At 39.4% G+C, this 17,436-nt stretch overlaps 1 protein-coding gene across 4 annotated transcripts in view; it reads right to left on the bottom strand.

Moving 5' to 3' along the window:
* Window positions 1-17,436, bottom strand: part of BRIP1 (BRCA1 interacting DNA helicase 1) — a 250,280-nt gene that overhangs the window by 60,688 nt on the left and 172,156 nt on the right. For 2 of the 4 annotated variants that reach the window (XR_012897052.1, XR_012897055.1), the window contains exon 26: window positions 510-546. The exons of the other annotated variants lie outside the window; for them this stretch is intronic. The gene's annotated coding sequence lies outside the window, so the exon portion shown is untranslated. The remainder of the gene's footprint in view (window positions 1-509; window positions 547-17,436) is intronic. 4 annotated transcript variants of the gene reach the window in all.

The raw sequence follows: 17,436 nt of genomic DNA, 5'->3' as shown, positions 1-17,436 counted from the left end.
CCAGCTAAGGATCTCAAAGGTCTTCACAGTTAAGAATATATGTGTTTTCCTGTGAGGTAGATTTTACTTCCATTTTACAGATGGGGAAACTGAGTTTACATCAAGTGACTTGCCCAAGGTTATGTCATAGAAATATATAGCAAAGACAGGAAAAGAGTATTTCTTAAGTCACTGCTTTACCCAATGGCCTTTTGTCCTTCCCTTAAGAGATACACAGCTAAATTTCTGCACACCATTCAAAATCTTTGAAATCTTACTCAAATTCTTCAGTTCAGTGTTTCTCAAACTGTTCTCCGCAGAGCCCTAGGGCTCTGCGAGACATCTCCAGGGGCTCTGCGAGGTTGACAAACTGGAAACACCGATAGGTACAACACATACAATCAGTGGACTGCTGGGCTCTGCATAAATGTTTACGCATGTAAAGGGCTCCGGAGCCCAAAAAGTTTGAGAACCGCTGCTTTAGTTCAAGCACTTTAGAAAGGGCAACATAGATTCGTAATTCTACTTACTTCAATTGAAGAATTTGTCCAAATGTTTCTGTGTATTCTGAAGAGGAAGAAATGTACAGACATGAAGAATAATGATGATAAATACCAAATAAGAATTACAAATTTGTGGAGGTGATCACAGTTTTTCCCACGCAGCCTTATAAATGTGTTTAGCATGGAAGTATTTTAAAGGACAGTATAGTCCCAAGTAATCACAATTTTTAGTGTTCTAGTCATGCATATTTGATGCAGTATGGACTCGCTGTTGAGATTCAACAGTAACTTTAATTTTGTAAGTGCTTTGTACTGTATCTGGGTTATACAAATCAACTGTATTCTGATGTCCTCAAAAGGGTAAATGATTTCCAAACCCAAAGGTATTAGACCTAAGAAACATCTCAACAACCCTAAGTTTCTCTTTTATTCTTGTACTACCATTTGGCTCCTCAGGTGGGAAAAATGGTTATCACTTAATAAATTCAATGTAAAATTACTTGACAAAAAACTTAATTTATAAATTAAAAACAAACTACAAATGACATTGTAGCAGAATACATATGAGTTCAAAATATTTAAAAAAATTAGAAATGATAGATATTTTTATGAAAAAGAAGTTCCATGGGAGTCAGAAACCCTGCGCTACATTTTTATTTACAATTCAATTATGCAAATAATATGTTAGAGTGATCATTTCAAGGCTTTCAAAAAGCTCAGTGATTCATTTATAGGAGCCCAAATGTCTCCTATAAATGGTCCTTTTAATTTTTTTCTGTTGATGAATGTTACTCTGTTTTGAATTGACACCCACAACAGCAGATATTTCCCATAGTGATAACAAAGAGGTTTTTTGTTAGTGCTGATTGAGGGTTCAGTGGCAGCTGTACGATGTGTGCAACATAATCAGTATAAAATACCGGCTAGTAACAATGACTGCTCATTAGAATATAAAACAATCAGAATGTTGCATTGGTAATCTCAGCAGCTGTTCCTGTATGCTTTAAATGCAACTTGTTATGCACTGGTTGTTCTTACTTTCTGCTTCTTACCATTCAAAATCACAATAAAAGATCGATTTAAATGGGGGACAGTACAACTAATTTGGACAGCATGGTTGGAAATGTGAATTTGTCTTTTTCATATCACTACGGTCAAACTGTAAAATATTTTTTTCTCTCTGAACGACTGTCGTGTCACAAACCAAACTGCATAACAAAAATTTAACTAGGAATTACTAGGAAGCAGAACTTTAGCAACCTATCTACTGTAAAAGATACTGATATTGAAACATTACTGCAAAGTCTTATGGTACAAATATGAAGCCTTCTTGTGAATCATGAACATCAGATACGATATAAAATATTAGGGAAATAAACTAAGTGATTATAATTTTATACCTGAATATTTGCAGAAAGGGAATGTAGAAAGGTATTTTGTCAGATAGCATTTACAATTTGCCCTGTGTTGATTAGAAGAAGTACCATGTAATCAACCAAGAAAATGTTAATACTATTTTCAATTTCAGTCATTTGTAGGCTGCTGCATCGTCACCGAGACAATTGCAGAACAGAGTCTAAATTTGGGAATTTTAAAACTTCCTTACAGATTATTTGTTAGAAGACAAACAAAAATGAATAAATCAACCACTGTGAGATATTTGATTTACTGCATATAAACATCCATTGTATGCACTGAATTAATCAAGCTAAATATTTATTATGCTACCATTTTCTTAGACAACTACTGTAAATAAGCTACAGCCAAATGGGCTATTTTTGTGGCAAAAGAAAATCTGCAACCACAGTTCCTAGTTGGTAGTTGGATCCAAATGGGCATAGGGCCCAACCCACAGAGACGTGATTGCAAGACAATGGCACATAAATTGCTTTTATTAATGTTCTCATAAAATACATTTATGTCACAGAATAAAAATGACACAAGTTTTATAGACTTTTAGTCTATTTCAAATCTGACAGTTTGTTCTCAAGAAAATATTTCACATTATAGTCTGAATTTTCTTCATAATGTTATTTCTTTTTAATGTTCTTTCTACTTTATAAATTCAGGTGCACTGAAATCAACAGAAAGGTTCCCAATAACTTTGGTGGGTTTTGGACAAGGCCTGAGGTGGTTTGATTATTAGTGATAAACAGACAACAATTACCATTGACACCACTGGGAGCTGTTGCTTGCTCGACATTTTTGGAATCAGAGTAGAGGTTTACCTGTGATTTTAGGAGTCTCAGGTTCCTATATTTTAAAATCTTGGCCATTGAGTCAAACTGGGTGGGGGGAGGCTGGCACAGCAGCCAGCTGCCGGCAGAGCAGTGGGGGAACTGGTAGGGGGTCCAGAAATGACCTCTCCCAGCCAGTACGGAGGGGACGTATCCCAACTGGCTGGGAGAGACATGCTGCTCTATCCTCAACAGAGAGCTGCTGGTGTAGCTGAGGTAGACGTGTCCCTCCCCCCGTCAGGCAGCTCTGAGCCCCGCTGAGCGGGACTCATTAAACAGCTGCAGGGCTGTACTGCCGCGCAGCTTAGAAGGAACCTGGCCTGCAACTTGTATCTTCTCAGTAACTCTCTCAGCAGTCCCATACATACACACACAGGCACATACAAAATATTTCCTATCAATGAGATCTAAGTGATTAGAACATTTAAAATCAGATTAGACAAAGCGCTCAAAAATGCAAGGTGGGACTATATTGGCTAGAGGAGATAGACTAGATGACCTAAAGGTTATCTCCCCTCTCTAGGTTTTATAGACCATATTGCAAGCTCTTTACGTACCCTGCTCAGCAGTTACTCTCAGTTGTTCCATTGATTTCAATCGTTAACATTAATGCTCATCAAAGTGAGTCAGGCTTTTACAATCTAGCCCAGGAGTGGGGAACCTCAGGCATAGGGGCCAGATATGGACTCCGGCTTGCCTGGATCTGGTCCCCGAGGCTCAGGGCCCCACCTAGCATTGGGGAACCTGTGCTGGTGCTCCAGCCCCTCACTGACCAACTACAGGGCTGGAGCACACAAAATCTAGTAGGCTGGGCCCCTCTAGGGTACATTTAAACTACATCCCTTTTTCGATAAAGGGATGTAAATTAGACGTATCGAAATTGTAAATGAAGCTGCGATTTGAATTTCCCGCGCTTCATTTACATAATGAAAAAAAACCCGTGGTCAAGATAGGGATCATTCGACAGAAATGCTCCATTTTGAAAGATCCTGTAACCCATGATCCTGCTGCAATGAAGCATTTCTGTCAAATGATCTCTGTCTTGACTGAAGTTTCTTTTTCGAAAAACAGCATTGCGAAAAAAAGCTGCGGATGCCATTACGTAAATGAAGTGTGGGAAATTCAAATCCTGGCTTCATTTACAATTTTGATACATCTAATTTACATCCCTTTATCGAAAAAGGAATGTAGTTTAGATGTACCCCCAGTCTCTGGTGTGGGAGGAGAATGTGGGAAGTGTCTTTTTCCTCCATAGTCAGGGGCCACATCAGTGAGTTTTTTCTTTTTTTAATTTGTGCATATCTGCATCTGCAGCTACAGATTTCTGCAGCTCAATTTTGTGGCTACGGATACAAATTTGTTTCTAGAGCCCTGCAAATTTGCAGATATCCACAGCTCATTTTTGTGGATACAGATGTGGTTACTTTTCTAGAGTCATAAGTATCAACAACAAAAAGTTTTGAAAACTACTTTGGGGTATTCTAAACTGCCAACTGCTAGAAGCTGTTACCCTGTTCTCTGAACGGTCTTGATCCTCTGTTGTCTGATTTCTTTATGAGTGGGAGAGGGGGATATATAATCCCGAGGTTGAACTATACTGTTTCTGTATGAAATATAATTATATCTTGGACTAAAAATGAGAGAATTAAAGCAAAATCTTTTAAAAGGGACAACTGGGAGTGCAACGAAAGGCAAAGCAAGCATAGGTAAGTGCAGAGCACAACTGATTGCTGCTGAATGGCAAAACTGCTTTGCAGGAGAAGAAACGCATACAAGAAAAGCAAGGATACTGGAGAGAGAGAAAAATCTATCAGTGTAAAGTACCAATATTTTTGCAGCATGCCTGATATTTTAGTAGATCATGGTCCTGTTTTGTCTTAATCCACAACTGATTACAAAACCTACAGTACTTCTTACCAATGGACTATTTGTTTGAGTGACTGGTTACTATGTATCAAAGAACACTAGAACTGTAGGGGACTTCGAAAGGTCATCAAGTCCAGTCCACTGCCCTCATGGCAGGACCAAGCATCATTTACATCAGGATGGGCAATAACATGGTGGTGGTTACGAGGGTTAGCCTCTGGCGGGTTGCTGCTGCTATATTGCACATTTACAGGCACCAGCGATCACAACTCCTATTGGCTGTAGGTTGCCATCCCAGCAAATGGGAAAAGTGGGAAGGGGCACAAACCAGGACACTGCTTCCTGCAGCTCCCATTAGCTGGGAATGATGATCTGCGGCTCATGGGTAGAGTGATCACCAGTACCTTCTGCCATGCAGGTAAATATAGTGGTGGAGGCCCGCCAAGAGCTAACCCTGGCAGACTGGATCTAGCCTGTGGGACGGTATTTGCCCACAGGTCTAGATCACCCAACACAGGTGTTTATCTAACCTGCACTTGAATATCTCCAATGATGGAGATTCCACAACCTCCCTCTGAAATTTATTCCAGTGCTTACCCACCCTGAGAGAAAGATTTTCCTAATGTCCAACCTAAATCTCTCTTACTGCAATTTAAGTCCATTGCTTCTTGTCCTATCATCAGAAATTAAGAAGAATAATTCTTCTCCCTTCTCCTTGTAACACCCTTTTAGGTACTTGAAAGCTGTTATATCTCATCTGAGTCTTTTCTCTCCAAATTAAACAAACTCAGTTCTTTCGGTCTTCCCTCATAGCTCATGTTTTCTAGACTTTTAATCTTATTTGTTGATCGTCTCTGGACCTTCTCCAATTTCTTCACATCTTTCCTGAAATGTGGTACCCAGAACTGGACACAATACTCCAGTTGAGGCCTAATCAGTGCAGAGTAGAGCAAAACAATTACTTCTAATGTTTTGCTTACAACATTCTTGTTAATGCATCTCAGAATGATGTTTTCTTTTTTTGCAACAGTGTCACACTATTGACTCATATTTAGCTTGTGGTCCAGTATGACCCCCTAAATACCTTTCTGCAGTTCCACTTCCTAGAAAGTGGACTTTCCATTATTCCTCGTTCCTTCCTAAGTGAAATACTTTGCATTTGTCCTTATTGAACTTCATCCTGTTTGCCTTAAACAGTTTCTCCTTTTGTCCAGACCATTATGAATTATAACTCTATCCTCCAAAGCACTTGCAACCCCTCTGGTATCATCCACAAATTTTATAAGCATAATCTCTATGCCATTATCTAAATCATTGATGAAGATATTGAACAGAACCCATCCCAAAACTGATCCCTGCAGATGTTATGCCCTTCCAGCATGACTGTGAACCACTGAGAACTACTCTCTGATAATGGTTTTCCAACCAGTTATGCACCCACCTTATAGCAGCCCCATCTAGATTGTATTTCCCTAGTTTATCTATAAGCTCATAAGAGACCATGCGTGTATGAGGTCTTATATGCTGACATACAATATGTCTCATACAGTATCTAATGTTGTAGTTCTCGTGTAAAACAGAAAAGTGCACTCAATTTTGCAGCACAATTCTTAAAAAATTGTTTAATTAACTGAAGGTCAGCCCTATAGAGTGTTGAAAATTTTCAAATCAGTTATCAAAACACTATTAACAGCAATGCATTTTAATATAAATAATCATTAATTTTGCAACAGCATTTCATTTCAAATAAATGCATATGTATTATTATATCTATCAGGTAATTAATTATGTAAATATCATCAATATGTCTGAGATGCTGGTACGATAAAGAGATGTTTGCTCACTGTAGTATTATGGACAGAATAGATCTGTCCATTAGAATAGGCTAAATCACCTTAATAAAAATACAAAAGTACACTTTGATGAATAAACATGTTTCCAGTTAGCTAACTATACTCTTTACTTCAACGTTTATCAGTAAATATAGATGAGACATCCAATATTTAAATTACTAATACTGACTTACTTTACTATAAGCAACTATGCAACACTAAACACTACAACCAATAACCTAACATGCTTTATAGTACCACAAAAGTCGAATTGCCAGTCAAATAACTATTATATATGTCTGTTTCTGACAGTAATTAATGTTAACAATGATCAAATGGCCAACAAATAACAGAACCTTTCCCCGTCCCAGAAATAAAGACATTATATTATTTAGGTTATGCTGTCAACCAGAGTGTACTATGAAACTTTAAGCTGATCTACTTGATTTTCATTGCATCTTTTTGAAAACAATGTTAGTCTCCTTCTAGATCCGTCTACTCACAATTTCTAAACCAGATTATAAAGCTAAATCCATGCAAACCCTTAATGGATCAGGATTTCATTTCTAGTGCTGCAAAAACTTCAGTTGTGGCCAAGTCTTATCAGCTACGGTGGCAGACAGATTACAGAAGATGTGCTATGGATAAGTATGAAGCACTACCAGCTTAAACCAATTACGCACTTAGGACAAAGTTGTCAAACCACAGCTGAATGCCAAATCCTAACATTTAATTTCCCCTGTACTTACATATTTTAAGGAGAATTATACTGTAAATAGAGGCAATTGGAAGTACAAAAACAGGTGGATAAATATAACATTGAAATATGAAATACTTAAAACTGTTATTGAAATATGATGGCATAGCCATTTTAATTCAATAAATACAATTTAATAATAAAAAATGTCTGCCAGCTATAAGATTTCATTTCTGCCAGAAGTCCACATTTTACTATGGCACCTGTGTTTACTTGATTTTTTCTATGAATTTGACAACTAATTTTTGCTGTCTTTTAAAATGAGAAACTATAGATGAATTAGCCAGTTGCAAAACAATCCATAGCTGTCCTAATTGTGCTTCATTCACAAGAAAAGGGGCAATAAAATGTGTGTGCGCGCGCATATATATATATATATATATAAATTCAGTTTCGATGATGTACTTGCTTTAGTACTGACACACCGCTTCTTCATGATGTTCTACAATGTTCTCAAAACATTATAAAAATCATAATTAAGACAGGCACTGTACAATTTAATGCATGTAATTAGCAATTATTTCATGCACACTTCACAATAAAAATCTGTTGTGAACTAAGGGAAAGAAACATTAATGAGCTACTTCTGGTGCTGCTCTGTGTACTGTGTTTGCATAATAATGAGGTCCAATCTGCTGGAAAACACATAAAGGACAAATTAATAAGGTCGTCATTTTTGTCTAATGATGCCTAATACAGTTTTAGCAATCTGCTCAAGACAAAAGGGAGTCACTCAGACGTAGCCGATTATGCATTCGCGTGGCAGATGAAATCTTTATTAAACAGAATGATGAATCTGATTAACATGCGATAACAAATATACAGTCTGCGAAAATGACCGCGCCACCTCCTGCAAGCATCCCTCACATCGACTATTAAGGCTTTACTCAGATTGAGGTCAGACTGGTATTCCCGAAAGGCGCATTAAGATAAAAGTTTGCCAAATGTGGTAACATGATGAACAAAACAATATCCTGTTATATAAAAGCTACTGTCTCAACAGCTGACTGTCTAATCAGTAACAGTAACAACTACTTAGAAGTTAAAAAATCTTTATCATCAAAAGAGTTTGATTTAAACTTTTAATAGGCGATGGAAAATTTATTACATTAGCTGGCCTGGATCTCAAAGCACTAGGAGTAGTTTCGATTTGTAGCACTAAAACATTTCATATAGCTTTCTAAGTGCTTTCAGCTATGAGCATTCTATCATTTTAACACAGAAGAGAACACATAATTCTTTGGAGAACTTTCAGGAATAAAAATGGTTACTGTGATTATTCGCATGGTATTGATGTCACACAATCCACCTAGTAGACTGTACAAGCCAATGGAGATTTCTAGATCAATAGCAAGCACAACTTAACCAACTGCAAAAAAATTTAGCATACTAAACTTTGAATATAAATGGATGCTTTTTTACAGTCTAGCTTAAAGAACATATTTTTTTAAAATGAATTACATTATAGTAACAGTATTAAGACTGAAATTTAAGCAAAGTTCATGAAAAAACTAAGGCAGGCCCTTGTTAGACTGAACTCCAGATGCTAATTCAATTAAAAACATTTTAAACTTTTTTTTGCCATAACATACACTTTTTATTAAATGAAAAATCCTTAGGTTCCCAGGACTAACTTCCTCCAATTTATAAATAGAGGAGGACATTTAATTTAAGATGACATGATATCTCAAAGTGATAACAGGCACGAAAATCATAGAATAGGCTGTAGTGTTGATTTTTATCTTTTCAATCACACTGCTCAACAACGGCAAGAATTTTGCATTCAAGAACAGGCAAATGAAAGCTAAATATAAGGGAGTTCCAGCTTCTTCACACTAAAACATTCTGTCTGTGCTGATTTTCCTTTTAGTAACATGCAATACTCATTTCAATTGCCTTTGAAACTTTCTATAAATAAATATATGAATTTCTGAACTCCCAACAGATATTTGGTTAGAGGAAAATGATGCTAAAATTAAAACATTTGCCTTCACTATCCTTTGTTCTAAGCCTATTTTTGTTCCTGAACATCTTACGTTATAGTTATAAAAAAACAAATAACATCTCTGTCCCTCCCCATAATCATCCTCTTCAACTGCTTAATCTTAACAGAAATACAGGTGCTGTCACACACCTTCCAACAGCATTAAAACGCTCCTAGGAGGTGCAAAGTTTGCAAAACCTGAAGAAATTGACACTGGAGTTCTATCAGTTGTTTTGCAAGTCTAGTAAACATAAGTTCCATTCCTAATTGTTCTTTGAAATAAACACATACATTAAGAGATTAAATGCCTCTTTGAATGCCCATAAGCTTTCAAAATGCTACATCAAAAACCAGATGTCGGCATTTTGGGGGAATCTATGTTGCTCCTTTATAGCCTACCACATTATTCCTTACCACATTTATCAATGCCAAAGATAGATATGTGTATCCTTTGGTATATATGGTTGTGACTATTTTCTTCCACTATTTGATCTGAGGAAGTGGGTCTGGCCCACGAAAGCTCATCATCTAATAAACCATCTTGTTAGTCTTTAAAGTGCTACATTGTCCTGCATTTTGCTAAAGATAGATATGACATCTATAAACTGTTGCCTTGCATTTATTTAAGAAATTATGAGTGATTATAAAGAGAGATGGTAACAGCTTTATTTTCCACATTATGTTCTAGCTGCAAATAAACCCTACCCTATATAGAGTTCTTAAAAATAAATTGGCTCTTATCTTTATTGCACTGTGCGCCAGATGCCCAAAACCGGAGAATTCTAACAAGTAGTGTCCATTGGCCTGTGGGTGCATCCTCACTTTCTTGCTCTATGCTAAGGATATAAGGAGTGTTGTGGACCAACATCTCTCCAGCTCTTACCATGAATCAAAGAGTAACTGAAGCAAACGGAAGGATGGCTGATGGAGTACAGATAAGGATCACATGTCTTAAAAATCTCCGTTATAAAGGGTAAATAATTTTCATTCTTTAAGTTCTGGTCCCTACATGTACACTGTGGGTGACTGGCAAGCAGGACTCAAAGAGGGGAGCCTGAGGATGCACGATACAGCTGCTTGTTGAACAACCATCCCAAAGGATGTGCCAGTGGAGGAGACTTGGACCAAGGCATATCTTCTGAATGTGTGGATGGAACTCCACACTGCTGCCTTGTAAATATCAAGCAGAGTTATGTCTTGAAGATGCTACTGATGCAGCCCATGCAGTCATACAGTAGGCCCTTGCCTCATGTAGGGGAGAAAGGTGTGCAAGTTTATGAATTAGAATTCAGCCAGAGATCCATGTGGAGATCGTCCCCTCATATCATTTGGAGGGAATGAAGTGTCTTCTCTAAGCTAGAGGTCTGGGGCTTTGAGCATAACAGAGTTAAGCAGAGATGAAAATAACTTACATTTCTTACAGGTACTCTTGTATTGTCCCTCCCAGGGGGCCTCAGGGCAGGGGGCTAAAGAGGGTGCAATATGACAACACCTATAAGAAATGTAAGTGTGGGGTGGAGGGCAGAGGGTTAGCGGGTGTGGAGAGGTTCTCATGGTATAGGCAGTGGAGATGTGGGGGTGCTGGGAATAGGTATTGCAGGTGTTAGGGTTGGGGGTGTGTGAGGAGGGACTTTGGGCAGAGGGTGTGAATGTGGGGGTGCAGGATTAGGGATTGGAGTCATGAAGGGGTTTATGGCAGAGGGTTAGGGGGTTCTGGAGGAGTGAGGAGGAACTTGGGGCAGAGTGTTTGTATGTGCATGGGGGGGGGCGGGAGGCAAGGATGCCCTTTAGGGAGGGTGACGGGAGGCTGAAGCCTCATGATTCTGACCAATGCTGCTTGTTGCTTGCTCTTCCCCTTCCCTTCACTTCAGGGAGCAAGAGGAAAGCACACATCATGGGACACTCACTCCTCTGCCCTCTCTCCACAGCAGATGGGAGGGAGAGGAATGCAAGGACGCCATGTGATGGAAAGGAAGACAGTGATGGAAGAGAAGCAGCAAGCAATAAGCAGTGCTGGTAGGAATGGGGAGGCTTCAGCCCCTCTACCCTCTCTAAAAGGCGCCCTGGGGTGGGGCTCAAGGTTGGATCAGTCCCAGACCGGTGGGAGGAGGTATGCCTCTAGCTGGCCCCTTTAACCTGCCTCGCTGCCCCTTCATGCTTTGGTCATCATTCCAGAGGATATGAGTCCATGCTGATGACACTCATTGAAAATAATGCACTAATTAAATGTGTGATTGAACTCCATGAGGGAGAATTGTATGTTTCCTGCTTTGTTTTCCTACATTCTGCCGTATATTTCATGTTATAGCAGTCTTGGATGATGACCCAGCACTTGTTTATTTTAAGAACACTTTCACTGCAGATTTTACAAAATGCAAAGCAGGTATCAGTGTGAGATTTCTAAAGACAGCTACAGCACTGGATCCAAAGTTTAAACATCTGAAGTACCTTTCAGAATCTGACAGGGATAAGGTGTGAAGCATGCTTTTAGAAGTCTTTAAAAGAGAAACACTCCAATGCAGTAACTACAGAACCTGAACCACTAAAAAAAAAAGTTAATTTTCTGCTAGTGCATCTGATTCACATGATGAAAATGAACGTGCGTCAGTCCTTGTTATGGGCCATAACCCATTATCAGAACAGATGTGTGTTCTTTAGAATGGTGTTGAAGCAGGAAGAGACATATGAATGTTTAGCACATTTGGCATTTAAATTTTGAGTTATGCTAGCTACAACAGTGCCACTCAAACTGCTCAGGTGACCTTGTATATAGGAAGTGGAATTTGTTTGTCTGAGCGACTGGCTGAACAAGCATTAGGACTGAGTGGCCTTGTAGAGTCTAATGTTTAACTTTTTTTTAATGCAGTTTTTTGTATGTAATTCAATATTTGTAAATTCAACTTTCATGATAAATAGATTGTACTACAGTGCTTGTAATGAGGGAATTGAACAAAAATCTCATTTTTTTATAATGCAAATATTTGTAATACAAATAAATATAAAGTGAGCACTGTTTACTTTGTATTCTGTGTTGTAATTGAAATTAATCTGAAAATGTAGAAAATGCCTAAAATTTAAAAATATGGTAATTCTATTAATAGCATGTTTAATCATGAAATTAATTGTGATTAAACTTTTAAATCACACAATTCATCTTGATATTTTTAATCACTTGACAGCTCTACCCCATGTACATCCTCACCTAACACAGGATAAGAGGGTTTGACAGAAGTGGTGAATTGGACTGATTTGCTGAAGACATCTGGAGCAAGGTTACAAAGGAGGCAACATGAAACACATACGGTAGTATGTAAGCTGTTTGTCTATAAATGGTGGGGTATGTTGCCTTTGTGTGGTTGAGGGGACAATAGAAATACCCAATGCTGAGCTGCTCCATGCTACACGGCACACGTGTTAGTGTACTTAGTGTCCCATGGGATGTTAAGACTGCTTTGATGGCAATAATCCTTGCTGCTTGTTTTGTCACCAAATAATACCTGTGGGCTTTTAAATAAGACTAAGGCTAGTTCTACACTGGGAAGATTTGACAACAAAAATGCTGTCATGCAAAAATCGCTGAAAATGAAAACCGTTCTAACTAGTTTTTCTGCCTCCCATTGTCAACATTTCGTGGCCATGCTGTTAGCACTGTCAACAGATAGAGCAAAGCAGTGTGGGTAAGCATCCCATAGTGCAGTGCTGTGGGAAGCCAGAGCTGCTCCTTGAGCACTCCATGCTGAGGAATGTCAAAGCAGCACAGCTGTCTCTCCAGCTCTCCCCTGCAGCAGCAGCCTTCCTGCTGCTGTGTTTCCAGCATGGCAGAACAGAAAGAGAGTGAATCAAACAGGTAATGATCAAATGATCTCTCTCCTGCCATCCATCTCCACCCTCTGACAAGCAGACTGGGGACACCATTCCTTATCCATACCGGCTAATAGGCATTTATGGACTTAACCTCCATGAATTTATAGTCCTAGCCTTCACAACCTCCTGTTATAGTCCTAGCCTTCACAACCTCCTCAGGCAAGGAGTTCCACAGATTGATTATGTGCTGTGTGAAGAATTTCCTTTTATTTGTTTTAAACCTGCTGCCCATTAATTTCATTTAGTGGCCCCTAGTTCTTATATTATGGGAACAAGTAAATAACTTTTCCTTATTGACTTTCTCCACACCACTCATGATTTTATATACCTCTTTCATATTCTGCCTTAGTCTCCTCTTTTCCAAGCTGAAAAGTCCCAATATCTTTAATCTCTCCTCATAAGGGGCCCTAATCATTTTAGTGGCCCTTTTCTGAACCTTTTCTAATGCCAGTATATATTTTTTGAGATGAGGAGACCACATCTGTACACAGTATTCCAGATGTGGGTGTACCATGGATTATACAGTATAAGGGCAATAAGTTATTCTGTCTTATTCTCTATCCCTTTTTTAATTATTCCTAATATCCTGTTTACTTTTTTGACTGCCGCTGCACACTGCATGGATATCTTCAGAGAACTATCCACAATGACTGCAAGATCGCTTTCCTAATTAGTTGTAGCTAAATTAGCCCCATCATATTATATGTATAGTTGAGGTTATTTTTCCCAATGTGCATTACTTTACATTTATCCACATTAAATTTCATTTGCCATTTTGTTGTCCAGTCACTTAGTTTGGTGAGATCTTTTTGAAGTTCTTCACAGTCTGCTTTGGTCTTAACTACCTTGAGCAGTTTAGTATCGTCTGCAAACTTTGCCACCTCATTGTTTACCCCTTTCTCCAGATCATTTATGAATAAGTTGAATAGGATTGATCCTAGGACTGACCTTTGGGGAACACCACTAGTTACCCCTCTCCATTCTGAACATTTCCATTTAGTCTTACCCTTTGTTTCCTGTCTTTTAAGCAGTTCTCAGTCCATGAAAGGATCTTCCCTCTTATCCCATGACAACTTAATTTACATAAGAGCCTTTGGTGAGGGACCTTGTCAAAGATTTCCAGGAAGTCTAAGTGTACTATATCTACTGGATCCCCCTTGTCCACATGTTTGTTAACCCCTTCAAAGAACTTCAATAGATTAGTAAGACATGATTTCCCTTTACAGAAACCATGTTGACTTTTGCCCAACAAATTATGTTCTTCTATGTGTCTGACAATTTTATTCTTTACTATTGTTTCAACTAATTTGCCCAGTTCTGACGTTAGACTTACCGGTCTGTAATTGCCGGGATTGCCTCTAGAGCCCTTTTTAAATATTAGAGTTACATTAGCTATCTTCCAGTTGTTGGGTACAGAAGCAGATTTAAAGGATAGGTTACAAACCATAGTTAATAGTTCCGCAATTTCACATTTGAGTTCTTTCAGAACTCTTGAGTGAATGCCATCTGGTCCCGGTGACTTGTTACTGTTAACTTTATTAATTAATTCCAAAATCTCCTCTAATGATACTTCAATGTGAGACAAGTCCTCAGATTTGTCACCTACAAAGGATGGGTCAGGTTTGGGAATCTCCCTAACATCCTCAGCCATGAAGACTGAAGCAAATAATTCATTTAGTTTGTCCGCAATGACTTTATCATCTTTAAGTGCTCCTTTTCTGTCTCGATCATCCAGGGGCCCCACTGGTTGCTTAGCAGGTTTCCTGTTTCTGATGTACATAAAAACATTTTATTACCTTTGAAGTTTTTGGCTAGCTGTTCTTCAAACTCCTTTTTAGCTTTTCTTATTACATTTTTACACTTAATTTGGCAGTGTTTATGCTCATTATTTACCTCACTAGGATTTGACTTTCACTTTTTAAAAGATGTCTTTTTATCTCTCACTGCTTCTTTTACATGGTGGTTACGCAATGGCTCTTTTTTAGTTCTTCTATGTTTTTTAATGTGGGGTATACATTTAAGTTGGGCCTCTATTATGGTGTCTTTGAAAAGTGTCCATGCAGTTTGCAGGGATTTTACTTTAGTCACTCTACCTTTTAATTTGTTTAACTAACCTCCTCATTTTTGCATAGTTCCCCTTTTTGAAATTAAATGCCACAGTGTTGGGCTGCTGAGGTGTTCTTCCCACCACAGGAATGTTAAATGTTATTATATTATGGTCACTATTTCCAAGCGGTCCTGTTATAGTTACCTCTTGGGCTAGATCCTGCGCTCCACTCAGGACTAAACTGAGAATTGCCTCTCCCCTTGTGGGTTCCTGTACCAGCTGCTCCAAGAAGCAGTCATTTAAGGTATCAAGAAATTTTGTCTCTGCATCTCGTCCTGAGGTGACGTGTATTCAGTCAATATGGGGATAGTTGAAATCCCCCACTATTATTGAGTTCTTTATTTTGATAGCCTCTCTAATCTTCATTAGCATTTCATAGTCACTATTACTGTTCTCGTCAGGTGGTCGATAATAGATCTCTACTGTTATATTCTTATTAGAGCAGGGAATTACTATCCATAGCGATTCTATGGAACATGTTGATTCATTTAAGATTTTTACTTCATTTGATTCTAAATTTTCTTTCACATATAGTGCCACTCCCCCACCCGCACGACCTGTTCTGTCCTTCCGATATATTTTGTACCCCAGAATGATTGTGTCCCATTGATTGTCCTCACTCCACCTGGTTTCTGTGATGCCTATTATGTCAATCTCCTCCTTTAGCACAAGGCACTCTAGTTCACCCATCTTATTTTTTAGACTTCTAGCATTTGTGTACAAGCACTTTAAAAACTTGTCACTGGTTAGTTGTCTGCCCTTTTCTGATGTGTCAGATTCTTTTTTATGTGAATGTTTTTCATCTGATCTGGCCCATTCCTTATCCTCTTCCATTCTCTCCTCCTGACTAAAACCTAGAGAATCTCTATCAATAGACTCTCCTCTAAGAGACGTCTCTGTCCAATCCACATGCTCCTCCGCACCAATCGGCTTTCCCCCATCTCTTAACATTAAAAAGGTCACAGAGAAGTTTTTAAACTAAGTGCCAGCAGTCTGGATCCACTTTGGTTTAGGTGGAGCCCATCCTTCCTGCATAGGCTCCCCCATCCCAAAAGTTAGAACATAAGAACGGCCATACTGGGTCAGACCAAAGGTCCTTCTAGCCCAGTATCCTGTCTACCGACAGTGGCCAACAACAGGTGCCCCAGAGAGGGTGGACCGAAGACAATGATCAAGCGATTTGTCTCCTGCCATCTCTCTCCAGCCTCTGACAAACAGAGGCCAAGGACACCATTTTATCCCCTGGCTAATAGCCTTTTATGGACCTAACCTCCATGAAATTATCTAGCTTCCCCCAGTTCCTTATTAAGCTAAACCCATTCTCCCTACACCATCGTCTCATCCACGCATTGAGACTCTGAAGCCCTGCCTGCCTACCTGGCCCTGCGCGTGGAACTGGAAGCATTTCTGAGAATGGCACCATAGAGGCCCTGGATTTCAGTCTCTTTCCTAGCAGACTAAATTTGGCCTCCAGGATGTCTCTGCTACCCTCCCTTATGTCATTGGTACCTACATGTACCAAGACAACCGGTTCTTCCTCAGCACTACACATAAGTCTATCTAGATGCCTTGAGAGATCCACAACCTTTGCACCAGGCAGGCAAGTCACCGTATGGTTCTCCTGGTTATCGCAAACCCAGCTATCTACATTTCTAATGATTGAATCTCCCAACAACTACCTTTTCCTAGTGACTGGAGTTCCCTCCCCCGGAGAGGTAATCTCAGTGCGAGAGGATACCCCAACATCTGGAAGGAGGGTCCTGATTATGGGAAGGTTTCCCTCTGCTCCCATTGACGGCTCTCCTTCGCTGAGCCTTTCATCCTCCTTAACAGCACAGGGGCTGTCTGACCAGAGGTAGGACAATTCTACGGTGTCCCAGAAAGCCTCATCTACGTACTTCTCTGCCTCAGCTCCTCCAATTCAGCCACCCTGGACGCCAAAGCCCGTACGCGGCCTCTGAGGGCCAGGAGCTCTTTGCACCGAATCCACACATACGCCACCTGCCCACAGGGTAGGTAATCATACATGCTCACTAAGCTGTCAGATACTTCCTGGAGCTTTGAAAGGGGGAGAGGCACATGCCTGCAAGCAGCAGAGATCACAAAACACAGAGCACAGTTATCGGGGTAGGCATTGGGGGATACTGGTGGAAGCCAGTTCTCTCAATAAAACAAATGACAGAGTCCACATTGGCTCTTTGTCAACAGTAAAGGGAAGGCAAAAGACAAAAGTCTCTCGCAGGGTTGGAAGTTTTCTGTCGCCAAAACTGTGTGTTTTTCTTGACAAAAATTGCACCGTAGTCTGAA

Source organism: Pelodiscus sinensis, chromosome 21, assembly GCF_049634645.1.
Source record: "Pelodiscus sinensis isolate JC-2024 chromosome 21, ASM4963464v1, whole genome shotgun sequence".
In the NCBI taxonomy this organism is placed as follows: domain Eukaryota; kingdom Metazoa; phylum Chordata; order Testudines; family Trionychidae; genus Pelodiscus; species Pelodiscus sinensis.
Note: the sequence above shows the minus strand (reverse complement) of the source record. Positions and strands in the feature narration are given on the sequence as shown.